The sequence below is a fragment of the Rhynchophorus ferrugineus genome, unplaced genomic scaffold, assembly GCF_030347505.1.
Source record: "Rhynchophorus ferrugineus isolate W39M unplaced genomic scaffold, kcgeb_rfMv2 rfM2, whole genome shotgun sequence".
NCBI classification, from domain to species: domain Eukaryota; kingdom Metazoa; phylum Arthropoda; class Insecta; order Coleoptera; family Curculionidae; genus Rhynchophorus; species Rhynchophorus ferrugineus.
The window spans coordinates 36,404,688-36,420,251 of record NW_027472581.1 but is presented as its reverse complement, the minus strand read 5'-3'; the positions used below and the strand labels follow the sequence as shown (position 1 = coordinate 36,420,251).

General features: G+C 30.0%; 1 pseudogene across 1 annotated transcript; it reads left to right on the top strand.

Moving 5' to 3' along the window:
- The first annotated feature begins 555 nt into the window (after positions 1-555).
- On the top strand, positions 556-3,411 carry LOC143191928 (venom serine carboxypeptidase pseudogene; annotated as a pseudogene). The gene is made up of 2 exons (XR_013004671.1): positions 556-696; positions 2,000-3,411. The product of XR_013004671.1 is annotated as a venom serine carboxypeptidase pseudogene (transcript).
- Positions 3,412-15,564: the final 12,153 nt, after the last annotated feature.

The window sequence follows — 15,564 nt, the reverse complement described above, 5'->3', positions numbered from 1 at the left end:
GCCTTATAGTGATCACATCATATGCCCAGTTATAATATTTTATATTCATAGTTTTATTTTATAATGATGTCAATTGAATAAATTGAAAGACGTAATGCTGCAAAAAATCCTAGAACTAGCGATTAACAGACGCAAAGTGATCCTCTAGCATGAAAACGCTCAGTGACACGTTGCATGTGTATAATACAATTGAATGTATAAAATGTCTTTTTATTAACAAATGCATTTTTGGAACGAAAGAACGATCAAGATATAGGCTAGCACCTAATGCGAGAAGAGGCATAAGAACTTGAAGTTTGAAGCTGACAGGATGATGAAAGAAGCAGGTGCTAGGCTCGAAATAATAATAAATAATAATGTTCAAAAATTTTAAATATAGAGTAAAACCTGAAATTAATAATATGTTCTATATTTTCCGTGTTCGTGGCAAAACAATAAAAATATGACGTATTAAATTGTTTTTGATATAATATTGATAAAGGGGATTAATATAACACTGCAAAATTTGCAATATAGTCATGGTAATACCAACTATCAATCATTCTTCGTGATATCCGGACCTCATAGTATAATCTAAGATCACTCAGAAGTATGCACTTAAAATTAATCTTTTTAATTCTATAAATGTATATATATATATATATGAAGATAAATATCACTATTTGCGTTGTTAGTTAAGTATAAATGTTTTCAACTGTAAGTAGCTTAATTTCTTCACAGTTTTACTACTGCTTTTACAAGAATTTTGAATATTGGGTATGCAATGGTATAATTTGATATAGTCAAAATCGAATGCTGTTTTATTATCCACAATATTTAGTACTTTTTTGAATATATTAGTGATACTATTGGCGAAGAATATTTGTAGTTTCTGGTTCAAAGCCTTTATCATCTGATTTTATCACCTATCCTATTTAATGATTGTCGGTGCTTTCTATTGTCATTTGTGATATATTTTTTGTTACCATTTTTGACATATGCTTAGAAAATTTTTCATGTCTTTTAGGAAGAGCACACATAGAAAACATAATGGTTTTTTGAATTGTTTGTTTTAATAATTTTTATTAGCTTATTTAGGGATTGTACTACCAGAGAATCATTACCAGTTAATTCATCTTTTATGTTAATATGAATTATATTATTAATATTATTATTAATCCTATGTTAATAATTAATATAGGACTAATTTTTCCCCTTCTCTGTTCGGCCTGTTATAATCTATCTGAGAGCAATAAGCCACTATAATGTTCATTTTCTAAACTGTTTTATATTATATATTTTTTTCTCTACGTTAATCTATTACTGATACTTGTGATGTCGCACCTCCTGGACGTCACGTGATTTTGTTCTCATATCCCACTCAGCGCCAATGCCAGCTCGAATATTGAGTAACTTGAATATTGAGTAACTCTCCTCAGTAAATTGTTCTTAAAGCCTTGCTCTGGAACCTTTCCAATATTTTAATATTCCTGTCTATCGCTGTACCGCATAGATGCTCTATACCCAGACAGGCTTGATTATAAACCATCATTTTGCTCTCATTGCTTAAGTAGGATTTGCTACCTGTTGACCTGTTAACCAATTATAGAGTAAATAGAGCCCGCTCAAACATAATATTGAATCGTGAAAATATTTTCATCTGAACAGGTTAATATTACTGGACATATTATAAATTAGTATTAAAAAATATATTCGTCGTACACACTATAAGTTTTAACCAGGCCTACGCAGTGTCTCTGGAACATAGAGTCCACTTTTAAACATCTTTCCAACCACTTCACCAATGTCGATACATAAAGTAATGCGCCTTGGGTTACTGTGACCAGTATTTCTTGAGTTTGTTAGCAACTAGAGCGATTTAACATAAAAAATATCACAAATATTCCCCGATACTCAATATTGCAGCATAAAAAGAAGTGAAATGCGAAGTTACCAACAAACAAACTTTGAAATTTTTTTGTGATTTAGTTACTTAGAAATTATTTTATTTTCATTTCAGAGTTTGCAATGAAAATACTACTACTTTCTGTTGCCATCTTGGTTTTCCTACAGAGCGTAAATGGAAAATTTCCGTTCTTCAGCAAGAAAACTCCCAAAATACATAAACCTGATTCTGATGCGGGAGAACGCCTTGTTTTGACTTCCTACCTTCAAACGAATCGACTTAAGGATGCCAGAGAAGCTGCCGAAGTTCACCTGGACGCTTTCAAAGACGTCGTTAGCTATTCCGGTTATTTTAACGTCAACAAGAGAAATAATGCTAGCCTCTTCTTCTGGTTTTTTCCATCTGCAAACGACTACTTAAATGACCCAGTGGTGTTATGGCTTCAAGGTGGTCCGGGAGCATCAAGTTTGTACGGCCTGTTTGTCGAAAATGGTCCATTTTATGTTGAAGAAAACGGAAGTGTAACTTTAAGAGAATATTCCTGGCATAAGAATCAATCGGTAATTTACATCGATCAACCAGTTGGAACTGGTTTCAGCTATACAGAAGATTTATATGTGACAAACCAATCGCAAGTCGGTGCTCATTTATATGATGCTTTGACTCAGTTTTTCACGCTATTTCCTGAGCTGCAAAAGAACGAGTTCTTTATCTCTGGAGAATCGTATGCTGGCAAATATATTCCTGCTATAGGGTACACGATTTTGAAAAATAACCCATCTGCTGACCTGAAAATAAATCTCCAAGGTTTAGTGATCGGTAATGGTTTAAGTGATCCAATTAACCAAGTATTTTACTCGAATTTGTTATATCAACTGGGACTGGCAGATAAAAAGAATGTGGAGGCTTACAATTCCTATCAAGCTCAAATTATTGAAAATATAAATAATGGTTTATATAATCAAGCTGTTAATATTTTCAATGAACTTTTTAGTTACTATACTGAATCTACTGGCTTGAATAACGTATATAATTATTTGAAACAAGAAGATGACGATCCAGTGGCATGGGAAGACTTTCTGAATACAAGAGAGGTCCGACAAGCTTTGCATGTGGGAAATGAATACTTCTCATCGCAGTCGTTCTTTGTTTATTTAGAACTATCCACCGATATGATGCAAAGTGTTTCACCATGGGTTAGTGAACTCTTGAGTAACTACCGAGTACTTATTTATAACGGGCAATTGGACATAATTGTAAACTATATTCTGACAGCGAACTATTTGCAGTACTTAGATTTTAGTGCTGCTGAAGAATACCAAAAAGCACCAAGATATCCTTGGTTAGTAAATGATAATGTGGCCGGTTTCGTGAAAGTGGCAGGCAATTTAACAGAAGTTATGGTACGAGATGCTGGACATATGGTACCTACAGATCAACCAGAGAATGCATACCAGTTGTTATATAAATTCATTAGAGGAATCCCATTAGCTTGAACTTTAACTAATAAATAAATTATACTATAATATGATTTGCTTTATTTATCTTTATACGTATAATTCTTTTGCCCATGTGTGTGTAATTGAACCTCTACTAAACGGTTTGGCAGATTTTGATGAAATTGTATGTGTATATTTATATGAGTTCATGGAATTTGTTTGAGTTACATTTTCACGGTAATTGCCATAATAATAGCAATTGCTATATATAGAATACATTCATAGATAAATGGAGAGAAAACTCAATAAGGGCCTCTGGAGAAAAGTTTAACTTTGCCCAACATACAGATGGGGTTATAAGAAAAGAAAAAGAACCTTCAATGTTATAATGTCTAGATACAAAACAAATTTCTAAACACACCCATAAATACTAGACTTCCAACAACAATTTCGATTCTTTGTAACAATAACATTATTGATGGCTTCAAAATATTTAAGTTTTTAATTGATGACACTTTACAAACTTTAGAGTAATAAATAATTTATTAATTAATTATTAATTTTATATTAGTATTATATTTTTAATTATATTAATTAAAAATAAAATAATTAATGATAAAATTAATTAATAATTATAAATATTATAATATTATAATAATTGTAATTATATATTTTATATTATATAATTAATATATATTAATAATTATAATAATTATAAATATTGTGGTAGTGTCAGGTCTCTTCTACTTATCGCGAATTGGCCAGTGACACAATCGACCGAACCATCAAGGACGGGAACAACAGATATTGGAGTTTAGCATTCAACGTTTACGTAACATAGATTCACTTAACAGTCATCCATTCAATGGTTAAACATTCATACATTTCCATTAGTTAATTAGTTGCATATTAGTTAGTATTAGTAATTTAGGGTAAAATGATGTGGCTCAGTGAATGGAGGTAAAACGAAATGAAACAGTGGTGTTTACATGATGTGACCGTTATTTATTGACAATATAAAAAAGATGTGATAAATACAAATAATAAAACGGATGGCAGCGGAGTTACCTGAAGACGAGGCTTGGGCAGTCGATGGTGGCACGTCTTAACCAAACGAGGGTTGAGCACTGAATGACCGAAATACCCTTCAATCATATCCCAGATAAACGTCTCGGGGTTGCCGCCAGCTATTCGTTGTCGGGTTCTAGTTGGCACCCCGCCCGTGTTCAACATCTGGTATTATATTTCTGGGTATTTTGTAGACCGTTATTCCACGATGTAAAATTCGACATGCTCAAGGTCGCTACAGTAATAAAGTATTAATGGAAACATAGTTTCGCTCAATTGATTGCCCAAAAGTTGGTCACCCGCCACTCGGTAGGCTTAATGCTGAGGGCCGTAGTTCGAAAACCACGTTAGACTGTAGGTCCAGTTCACATAAACCCACAGTTGGTAACAAGATACTTTAAAATATATTAAAAAAATAATAATAATTACTTGAATTAGGAATTTCACATAATTTTAGTAATAATTAAGATAAGTGGAGATATGCATCGTTGACTAATTAATTTCAACGGGTTCCTAGCACCATTAAATAAGTGTTAGTATTAGGAGTTCCTTTACACATTTGATTCTATAGTCGGATCTTATCAGTCATTGAAATTTTGACCACTTGGATTCACGACACGGTAAGAAGTCGCTGATATTTGAAAGACATCCTTTATCCCTCTGATATTCAAAAAAAAGCTATACTTTGTCAATAATTTGGTATTGAGTTCTATGAAGCAAGTTTTAGTATTTTCTAACTGGGTTGCATTTAAACATTAAATATTTAACTGTTTATACCTATGTTTCAGATGGTAACAAATATTTTAATTTAAGACAATTAATATCATCCATATTTCTACTTGAACTATTATATATATATATATATATATATATATATATATATATATATATATATAGTTATCAAATTTTTATCAAATAAGCGTTGTAAGTTGGATTTCAATTAAAGCTAAAATCTACTAATACATAATTAAAATTTTTATGTGCAGAATGTATATTGCTTTATCGATCTCATTTCCATTCTCTGTAAATATCGAGCTTGATTACTTGATGTTACAGTAGTGGAGTCAACCACAACGACGTTTAATTTGTTAAAATTTGCAGCAGTTGCCAATCTCGTAGAGTTTCTCTAAACTCTGACTAAATCCTTCACATTTTCTAATACCCTTATCACTTGGGAGTTAATAAAATTTAATTAAAGCATTGCTTTACATAAAGAGGTAAAAAATAGTAATATGTTCTAGTAATTTGTTATTAATTGTTAATTGTATTAATATTAATGTGATGACCATAATTTTGTATATAAGAAGGTATGAAAAGTATTCTTTTTTGTAAAATTAATGTAATTTTTGTTTTGTTTATAAATGTATGTTGTTAATTTCATTATATTGTTATTAATATAACATTATGATAAATTATTTTATGAATATGACAAACGAGTGCTATTTTTTAAACTAACGTTAAGGTTAGATGCAATTACATTTGAAGTTTTAAAATTTAAATGAGAATACGATAAGACTAACATATAAAGTAAATGAGTGGCAAATTGTGAAGAGCTTGAATGTGGTTCTAGGTATAACTTATATTATTACTTATTACGTATTACTTATTTTGGAAATAATTATAAACAATATCTTATAGGTATAGAATTCCGATTCTGTTATACTTCACTCATATATGCATTGATATACAAATATGATAGTATAATTGGCAAATATAAAGTCCTTTCTGTATTTTCTTAATGGGTTCCTCTTAATGGGATTAGTAAGATGGATAAAGACCAACAAAAAACATTGAAAGAGAAGGTAAACTATACATCATCGAACTTTGGCGATTGTCCAGATTGTTTATTATTGAGCAAATCAAAATACCCAATACTTATATTAATAAGTCTATATATATATATATATATATATATATATATATATAGTTATCAAATTTTTATCAAATAAGCGTTGTAAGTTGGATTTCAATTAAAGCTAAAATCTACTAATACATAATTAAAATTTTTATGTGCAGAATGTATATTGCTTTATCGATCTCATTTCCATTCTCTGTAAATATCGAGCTTGATTACTTGATGTTACAGTAGTGGAGTCAACCACAACGACGTTTAATTTGTTAAAATTTGCAGCAGTTGCCAATCTCGTAGAGTTTCTCTAAACTCTGACTAAATCCTTCACATTTTCTAATACCCTTATCACTTGGGAGTTAATAAAATTTAATTAAAGCATTGCTTTACATAAAGAGGTAAAAAATAGTAATATGTTCTAGTAATTTGTTATTAATTGTTAATTGTATTAATATTAATGTGATGACCATAATTTTGTATATAAGAAGGTATGAAAAGTATTCTTTTTTGTAAAATTAATGTAATTTTTGTTTTGTTTATAAATGTATGTTGTTAATTTCATTATATTGTTATTAATATAACATTATGATAAATTATTTTATGAATATGACAAACGAGTGCTATTTTTTAAACTAACGTTAAGGTTAGATGCAATTACATTTGAAGTTTTAAAATTTAAATGAGAATACGATAAGACTAACATATAAAGTAAATGAGTGGCAAATTGTGAAGAGCTTGAATGTGGTTCTAGGTATAACTTATATTATTACTTATTACGTATTACTTATTTTGGAAATAATTATAAACAATATCTTATAGGTATAGAATTCCGATTCTGTTATACTTCACTCATATATGCATTGATATACAAATATGATAGTATAATTGGCAAATATAAAGTCCTTTCTGTATTTTCTTAATGGGTTCCTCTTAATGGGATTAGTAAGATGGATAAAGACCAACAAAAAACATTGAAAGAGAAGGTAAACTATACATCATCGAACTTTGGCGATTGTCCAGATTGTTTATTATTGAGCAAATCAAAATACCCAATACTTATATTAATAAGTCTACTTAAAACAAATTTGTTCAGTTACAGTATGACTTCGACTATTATTTTAAAAGTGTGAATAATAAATAGTGATATGAATATATTATTGTTACTTACTATCTAATCAAATGTTAAAAAACTTTGAATGGAAGATTCTATATTATAATAAATGTTTAGACGCTTGCATAGATACTGATAATTTTTTTAACTTCAAAAACGCAATTATTAAGGGCGGTTTGTACAATAAAGCCATAGATATTTTCATTTTTCTGGCAATATACTGTATCGAAGGATAATGGTTTGGCAGCGATCTATGTATTATAATTCATATATTTTAGATATTTTTGAGCATTTTGAAACCGTGTGCCAGCGAAGTTATGGTTTATCGATGTGAAGAAATGGTAGCCAGTTTAGTTTAACATTTGCGCTTCATCGCTGCTAGATTTTCGTCTAATAAGTCTTTATTGTCTTTTTTGTTCACCTAGGCAGTTCCTTCTCCCCGACATTACTACTTTTAAATATATTGTTTACGTTGATACAAGAGGAAATGTAGGAAACAAAAACAACATTTAGTAGAGGGCGCTATAATTTGCATCGAGGCTATTCAGAAATGTATAAAATACCAGCAATGTAAATAAAGTTTCTCAGTTTTTTCATGTATATGTACATATATATGAATTGTTTTCCGTGATGAATTTGATGCAAGAATATATAGAGAATTTCAAAATCTTCAAAAATTAATACAGAAAATATTCTTGCAGTACATATATATCTGTAAAATATAACCTTGATCTCATATGACCTTGTGTGATAAAATACGATCTTGTCTAGCTGAGTAGATGTTAAATTAAATCAGATAATTAATGTTGCAAAGACAACCGCAACGACGTTTAATTTGTTGAAACTCCCAGTAGCTGCCAATCTGGCGACTTTTCTCCATCGTCTTTGTCTCTCCCAGTTAATTGAAACATTCCTTTTTTAATTTTATAATTGTTTCGTATACTTTGAAAAAATACATATTAAATTAGTAAAAATTAATTTAAATAAATTTGTACTAATGAAGCACTAGTTGTTAACTTGTTATGTTAAAGTAAAAATTTCTTCAGCTGTTTAGATAGGTGTATTAAATAAAGCGGTTTGTTAAAAGTAATCTCAGAATATCAATTAATAATACTAAAATCTCAACATGTTTAATACTGTTAATATATATTGCTAATGTCTACATGTCTATAATATAAACCATTAAGATATGTTATTTTAATATGGACATCTTCCCACGATCCCGCTGGAATTTGTTTGTAAGCTGCAATACTTTTTATACATCTTTAACAAGATATAATTATTTACAAACGAATACAATATCAGTTCTGTTTTAACTTTATACATAATATATACTTCTTTACCATGTCAATGATTGTTAGATATGTAGTGTTCAGTTTCGAAACCTTTGAAAACAATTGAAATTATTCGAAATATTTAGAATTGTTTTAATTAAATGGAAAATATTTTTTTATTAATTGTAAATGTTTTAATTAAATTATAAAGTATATGGTATATGGTTACATATGGATAGCACTTTGAGAACGACGTATTCATTTGTTGAAATTTGGAGCTAAACCATCCTTATTCAAGCAGTATTCAGAGGTGCCTTCATTTTTCGACAATAATAGCATATTTTACAAAACCCCTTCTGAAATTAAAAAAAAAACTGTACTGTGTCAATAATTTATTTGTATTAATTATATATTATATATATTATGAAGATTTGCTAGTGAAGACAGTTCTCTAGTGAGTCCTTCGTTGGACATTATATATATATATATATATATATTTATATATATATATATATATATATATATATATATATATATATTTATATATATATATATATATATATATATATATATAATTGAATATTTTCGAAAAATATTTTTGAAGAATTTATTTTCGAAGATAACATAAATACTTGAATGATGTGCTTGGTTTGAAGTGAAGTCTTATCATTTTTTAAATCTAAAAATTTAAAAAACACTGAAGGTAAACTCACAGATTGGCTTTCAAAATCAGCACATGTTTGCAGTAGTGAATTGTCTTGTTAAAAGTATATGAAGAATATTATGAAGATTTGCTAGTTCAGTTCTCTAGTGAGTCCTTCGTTGGACATTATATTTGTGGCGAGGCCATATTTGAAATTTTCTAAAAACTTATAAAAACTATGGTCGTTATTTATACGGATTCACTATACAGTTAATAACTTCCTTATGCGCGTTTATTGTCGTGCACTCCATTTAGGGGCTGATTCCACTTACTATGGCATTCTCCTTATATTAATCTTCTCAATTCTCTTCTGTTGTATTTTAACTCTAAGTGTTCGATTTTTATAAATAAGCGTATCGAGTAATTTTTTTATGCACTAATTGGCTTAACGAAACTTTTGTCTTCCATTTTGACGAAACCGGGTCCACCTAGAGACGTGAACTTTGGCACCGTTAAAGGTTATATATACGACGAATTTTTAAGACTGTTATTTGTGTAATCTGTTCGACAAATAAATAATTTCCAATAAAACAACATACCCCCAAATCAAACAATCAGAAATAGCCGCCAGATCGCTGATACTAAATATTTAAACAAATATTTTAGGCTCTGACCGACGCGCGCTACCTGCTTCAAGTAAATTATTCGTCTTTTCTACTGTTACATTTGATATTATATTTTATATTTCTTATAGACAGACAAATTTATGTGTCCACTTTATCGATAAATATATACAGCTGTTAAGAAAAACCCGAGATATTTGAAAATGTCCTCCGAACAAAACAAATTCGACAATATCAACAACCGTCTGTTCTCTTTGCCTACAAGATAATTAGGCTTTAAATATCAACTTTTGATATACTTTGATATTTGGTGGACCTAAGTATTGACCAAAACTAAAACCAATAATTCAATAATAATAATTGTAAATAAATTATTTTAATATATAATTTTAATTATAAAAAATATCTAATTGTCAAATTAATAATATACGATATATATAATTAATAATAAATTGTTAAATTAATATATGAAAACTTATCAACGAAAAACTATAAAAGGAAATAAACACGTAGTTTACACTCTATAAAAAAATGTAATTAAAACCATTTTATAACCCATAATTATGGAAGTAATCTTCCACGGATAAATTAAAAAATCCAATACTGATATAAAATTGCCGTCACGTAAACCAATACATTTTTAACGACATTTTTTGCAGGTATTTTAGGAATGTTAACAGCTCTATTTAGATGCAAGATCACGTCCAGGCTTTATAGTGTTAAAACGGTTTTAAACGATCACCTCTTATATAAAGACTTTATGTCTTTACAAGAAAAAAATTAACAAGAACAATTTATCACAGGTATGGTTATATCCTTGTCATTACCATACAAAGTGTTTAAAAAGGACACAGGAATGTCCTTAGTAGAATAATATTTAAACTTTCTGATTCAAAAACCTTCAAAATTATTTAACATATAAATGAGCTTTTCTCTCAATATTATAAATTCATAATCAAAAATGTATGTAGGTTTTCTATATTGGGCAAATTATATACTATTGGGATATATATATATATATATATATATATATATATATATATATATATATATATATATATATATATATAGAACATCACAATTAATATATATATATATATATATATATATATATATTATATATATATCATATATATATATATATATTATATATATATCATATATATATATATGAAGATGACCTATGATGAAGATACCTAAGATGATATATGATGATAAAGAAGATGACCGGACAGTCCTTCTACTTGTGGTGCAGTTTTGAATCCTGCTGGGGCATGGATGTACTTTTTGCTTATGTTTGTAATTATAAACGCCTTTATAGGCAACAGTGGAAAATATGATAAGGAATAGCCATCCCAGTCACGCCAGTAACTAGGCTGGGTAAGATCGAATGTATTTTAGGAAGGTCTCTAAGTTGGTCAATGGCCAACCGGTAGGCTTAATACCAAGGCTCGTGGTTTGGAGCCCAAGTTAAACCGTAGGTCGAGTCCAGATAAACCCCCTTTGGCGAAAAGGAGACTTCATATAATTCGTGAAATTAAGTTATTAAGTATTAAGTCATAATATAATTTTTTTAAAGACTGCTTTTGGAGGTGAGAAAGAATATATTGTTTTTGTTTCAGAGTACCGATAATATAAAACCAAATGGTGAAGCCAAAAAACTATTATAAGAAATATCTTTGATATGCTTTTCACTGGATACATTCGCACTCACTTTGGACAGCTTTGGTAGCAGAACATATTCATCTATTAGTTCTTCAGGTATCTCACGATGGTTCCGTTAGCTGTGTTCGAAATTAATTATCAATTTGATTTGAAGTCCGGGTCGGTGTTCGCCAAGGATATGTTCCTTCTCCAGTGATTTTCAATATGGCAATCCGACATGGTATTCCATTATATGCTACAAACTCCTTGGCTGATGTTTGCTGATGATAGCTCTATATTCGCTGATGCAAACATTGACATCACTAGCATTCTTCTTGATATGCTGCAGTGTCATACAGTTTAGGAATTAAAGATAAATTTTTTTAAAAATTGACTTCAAAAAATCAATAAAGTTCGTAATTTGATCATGTGTTTATGACACAATATTATATTATTACTTTTGTATTGTTTGATTGTCGATGAACAATGATTGAATTTAAAGAAATATTCGAGGTGATTAACCAAATGTTCTAACCAAATTAGAACAACAAAAAAAAGTAGTTGGCCCCGCGAGAAATCGAACCCACGACCTCCGTGTATGAGCTGAACGCTCTAACTACTACACTATAGAGGCATATGATATGGTTAGTGTTTAAAAAGCAAACAACGGCTTTTGCACTCAACGAATTTTGTAAGTAAACCCTTACTAAAACCTCTTCAGAAACCCCTGAGGGATATAGCGACCCTGTCCCTGCTTTCATCATCAGCTTACCTAAATAAATTGAAAGTATACAATTAGTTGTCTGTACGTCCCTCTAACTCCTAACCGTTGAGGAGTTGCGGCTTCCGTCACATCAGCTCAGCAATGAGATTATATACAAATATCTGATTATTTTAGAAAAAAAAATGCTAAAACGTTGTTCGTGCCCTGAAAAATTGAGTTTTTTTCTAGATTTCCCCGGATTCCAATCAGATTCTGACTAGGTTACAATGGGAGTGCAAGTGCACTGTTTTGAATAAAAAGAGAATTTTGAAAATCGGTCCACAATTGACGGAGAAATCGGTGAACATAGTAAAAAATATATATAGTGGATCATAAAGCCTCCTCCATTTTGATGTCGTTTAAGAAAAGATCAACATTGACTGATCGCCTTCTAATGTAAATCTCAACGGGATGCAGTTAAAACAAGTAGGGAAGTTTCAAGTATTTGGGATCAGTACTACAGGAAAAGAAAGTTGCATCTACCGCCAAAGTACTAAGCTGAATTAGCCAAGCTACAGAAGCTTTTGCTTCTCTAGGAAGGTGAAAGAGGTAGATAGATAGTACAAGTAGATAAATCTGTATATGCTATTTGTATAGACTGATACATTTCGAAATCACTATTATATGGATTCATTGAATAACCTATTACTATAGGAAAAAAATTTAAAGTCTTCTATTTGGAAATGCTGAAATAAGTTTTTTCTATATATATTTAACCTATATTTCATATAAGTTTGTAGCCAAGCTTTGTTCGTCTAAACCAACTGAGGGCACGCGCCAAACTAGATTTTTTATGTACTTCAAGATTCTAAAGATTCCATTTGCTAGCATAGTATCTGAGCGAGAAAGTTACATTTTATTTTGTACACTATTTTGCCAATAAATTGAAAAGACTATATATCGCACACAAATGAATTCCTGGTACCGTTAAACAATATTTAGATAATATAATATACTAATAGAATCATATAATAATTCTTGCTTGCAATATTACTATATATTCACTTAGGTCTTAGTCTTTTCGGTGTTATGCTGTCCGTTTCATCTAAGCATGAAGTTGGAGGCACTGATTCGTTTAATTAAAAAGCATTATGTATCTGTTATAATTTTCAGTTTTAAATAATATTTCTATAAGATTCCATGTATTAACTTTCGATAGGTTAATATAAATGATCTGGTGTTATTCATATATTATGTATTTCAATTGAATTATCGATATAGGTTTTAATGAAGGCCTTACTATTAAAATTACAATTAGGAATTTTACCTTTATAAAGCAATGATATTCCACATTTGGGTCCATAATCATCTGGCCTTTTTGATATGCAAAGAATAAACTTTCTTTTTGGGAATCTTCATGCAGAGGTTTTCTGAAGTTTATTATAGTTTATATTTAAAATCCGATTTTTCAGAAATTGGCCGTTCATAATACGGTTGTAATTTATTTCTAAACCTCATAAACATAATTTGTTACAAAACTTTGTAGTGTCCATCATAAGAACATTTCATTTTCAGAAAAAGTTTACAATTTTAGCAAAGATCTTATTTAATCTACCTCAGTCGGTCTCGCAGGATAAGCCAAATTACCAGCAAAGACGTTTAATTTGTAGAAATTCGCTGCAGCTACCAATATCGCACCGATTCTGCAAATTGCATTCGGGTCTCTCGTAGCCGCGGAAGCTCTTTTATCAACTCAACTATTATATTCAAAGGACTTTTACAAAAGGATATATCAAACGTTTTGTTAGACTATTCCCAGAACGATTTAAAATATATATTTAGTTCCTGAATTATTTTATTTATGTTGCTTAATATAACATGAAATATAGTCTAAAAAATAATGTCAGGGACCAGCTAAAATTATTGAGAATATAAAAGCATACTTAACAAATAACTTGCGTATTTTCTCCAAAAAGGAAATTTTCAAGAGACAGTTCTGCACCATGAGGTGTTGCTGATTCATTTATGGTTCCTCCTTGAAACAAACATGTAATAAGTATGATGATTTTAATGCGCTGAATCGATATCCGCTTATAAATTTTTGTTATCAAGTCAAGTATCATTCTGTGGTATGATTTTTTTCTTACTAATATTTAACATTTTTGTATTTTATTGTCTTTAAAAACATTATAAATCATTTTTATGCATACAAAATTAGTTTTAGCTAGTACTCAGAGAAAGAAGGAATGAGTCATAATAAATTGTCATGTTAGTAGATATGCGCTTGCACTGTTTTTACTGAGACTTATTGCGGTGAGTTGAAAATTTAATCTTGCGAAAATTTGCCTGTGCGTGTTTATTTTAAGTACTTTATGTATTTTTCCCACATTTTTTGGCACCATTGGTGTTCATTTTTCTATTAATAATACGATATCTTTGACTCAAAATAATCACAGATGAAATAATAAACACGGAACCACAGAACACATTCATAGATTAGTCAACCAAATTAACAAAGACTTAAACGATAAAAAATATTGCTCCGCTGCATTTCTCAGGCCTTCGACAAGGTGTGACACACTGGACTGCAGATTAAATTGGAAACGCAAATCAGACAGGTATTCTTATGGGAAATAGGATGACGAATACACTAACCTAAATCCAACATATTCAGGTGTTCCGCAGTGCAGTGTTCTTGTTCCAATTGTTACATCTATTGTATACATCGGTCCTACTGACCTCAACGAACACTACTGTTGCAACATATGCTAATGATACAGCAGTTTTATCATTACACGAGAATCCAATATCAGCCATGATAAATCTCCAACATCGTCTAAGCAAAGTCGAACTGCTGTGGAAAACATAGCGTATCAAGCAAATGAGACAAAATCTACCCATATTAATAATTATAAACTCCCGCAAGCAGATGATGTTAAATATATATGAATGCATTTTGATCGACGTTTAATATGGAAAAAACATTTTGAGATAAAACGCAAATGGCTTGGGCTTAAACTAAACCAAATATATTAGCTAATCGGGCGTAAATCTAAATTATCGTTAGATAACAAGATTTTGCTGCATAAGTCAATTATTATGCCCATTAGGACCTATAATATTGAACTGTGGGATATTAATAGAAAATCTAATATAGCTATCCTTCAGAGGTTCCAGAGTAAAGTGTTGCGTGTCATCGTTGATGCCTCAAATTTCGTGTCCAACAAACTAATTCAGGACGATATCCTCTTAGAACCCACACGAGTGTGATTCGAAGTGTTAGTACAAAGTGCTCTGAAAGACTTAGTTTATCCCAGTGCACTTG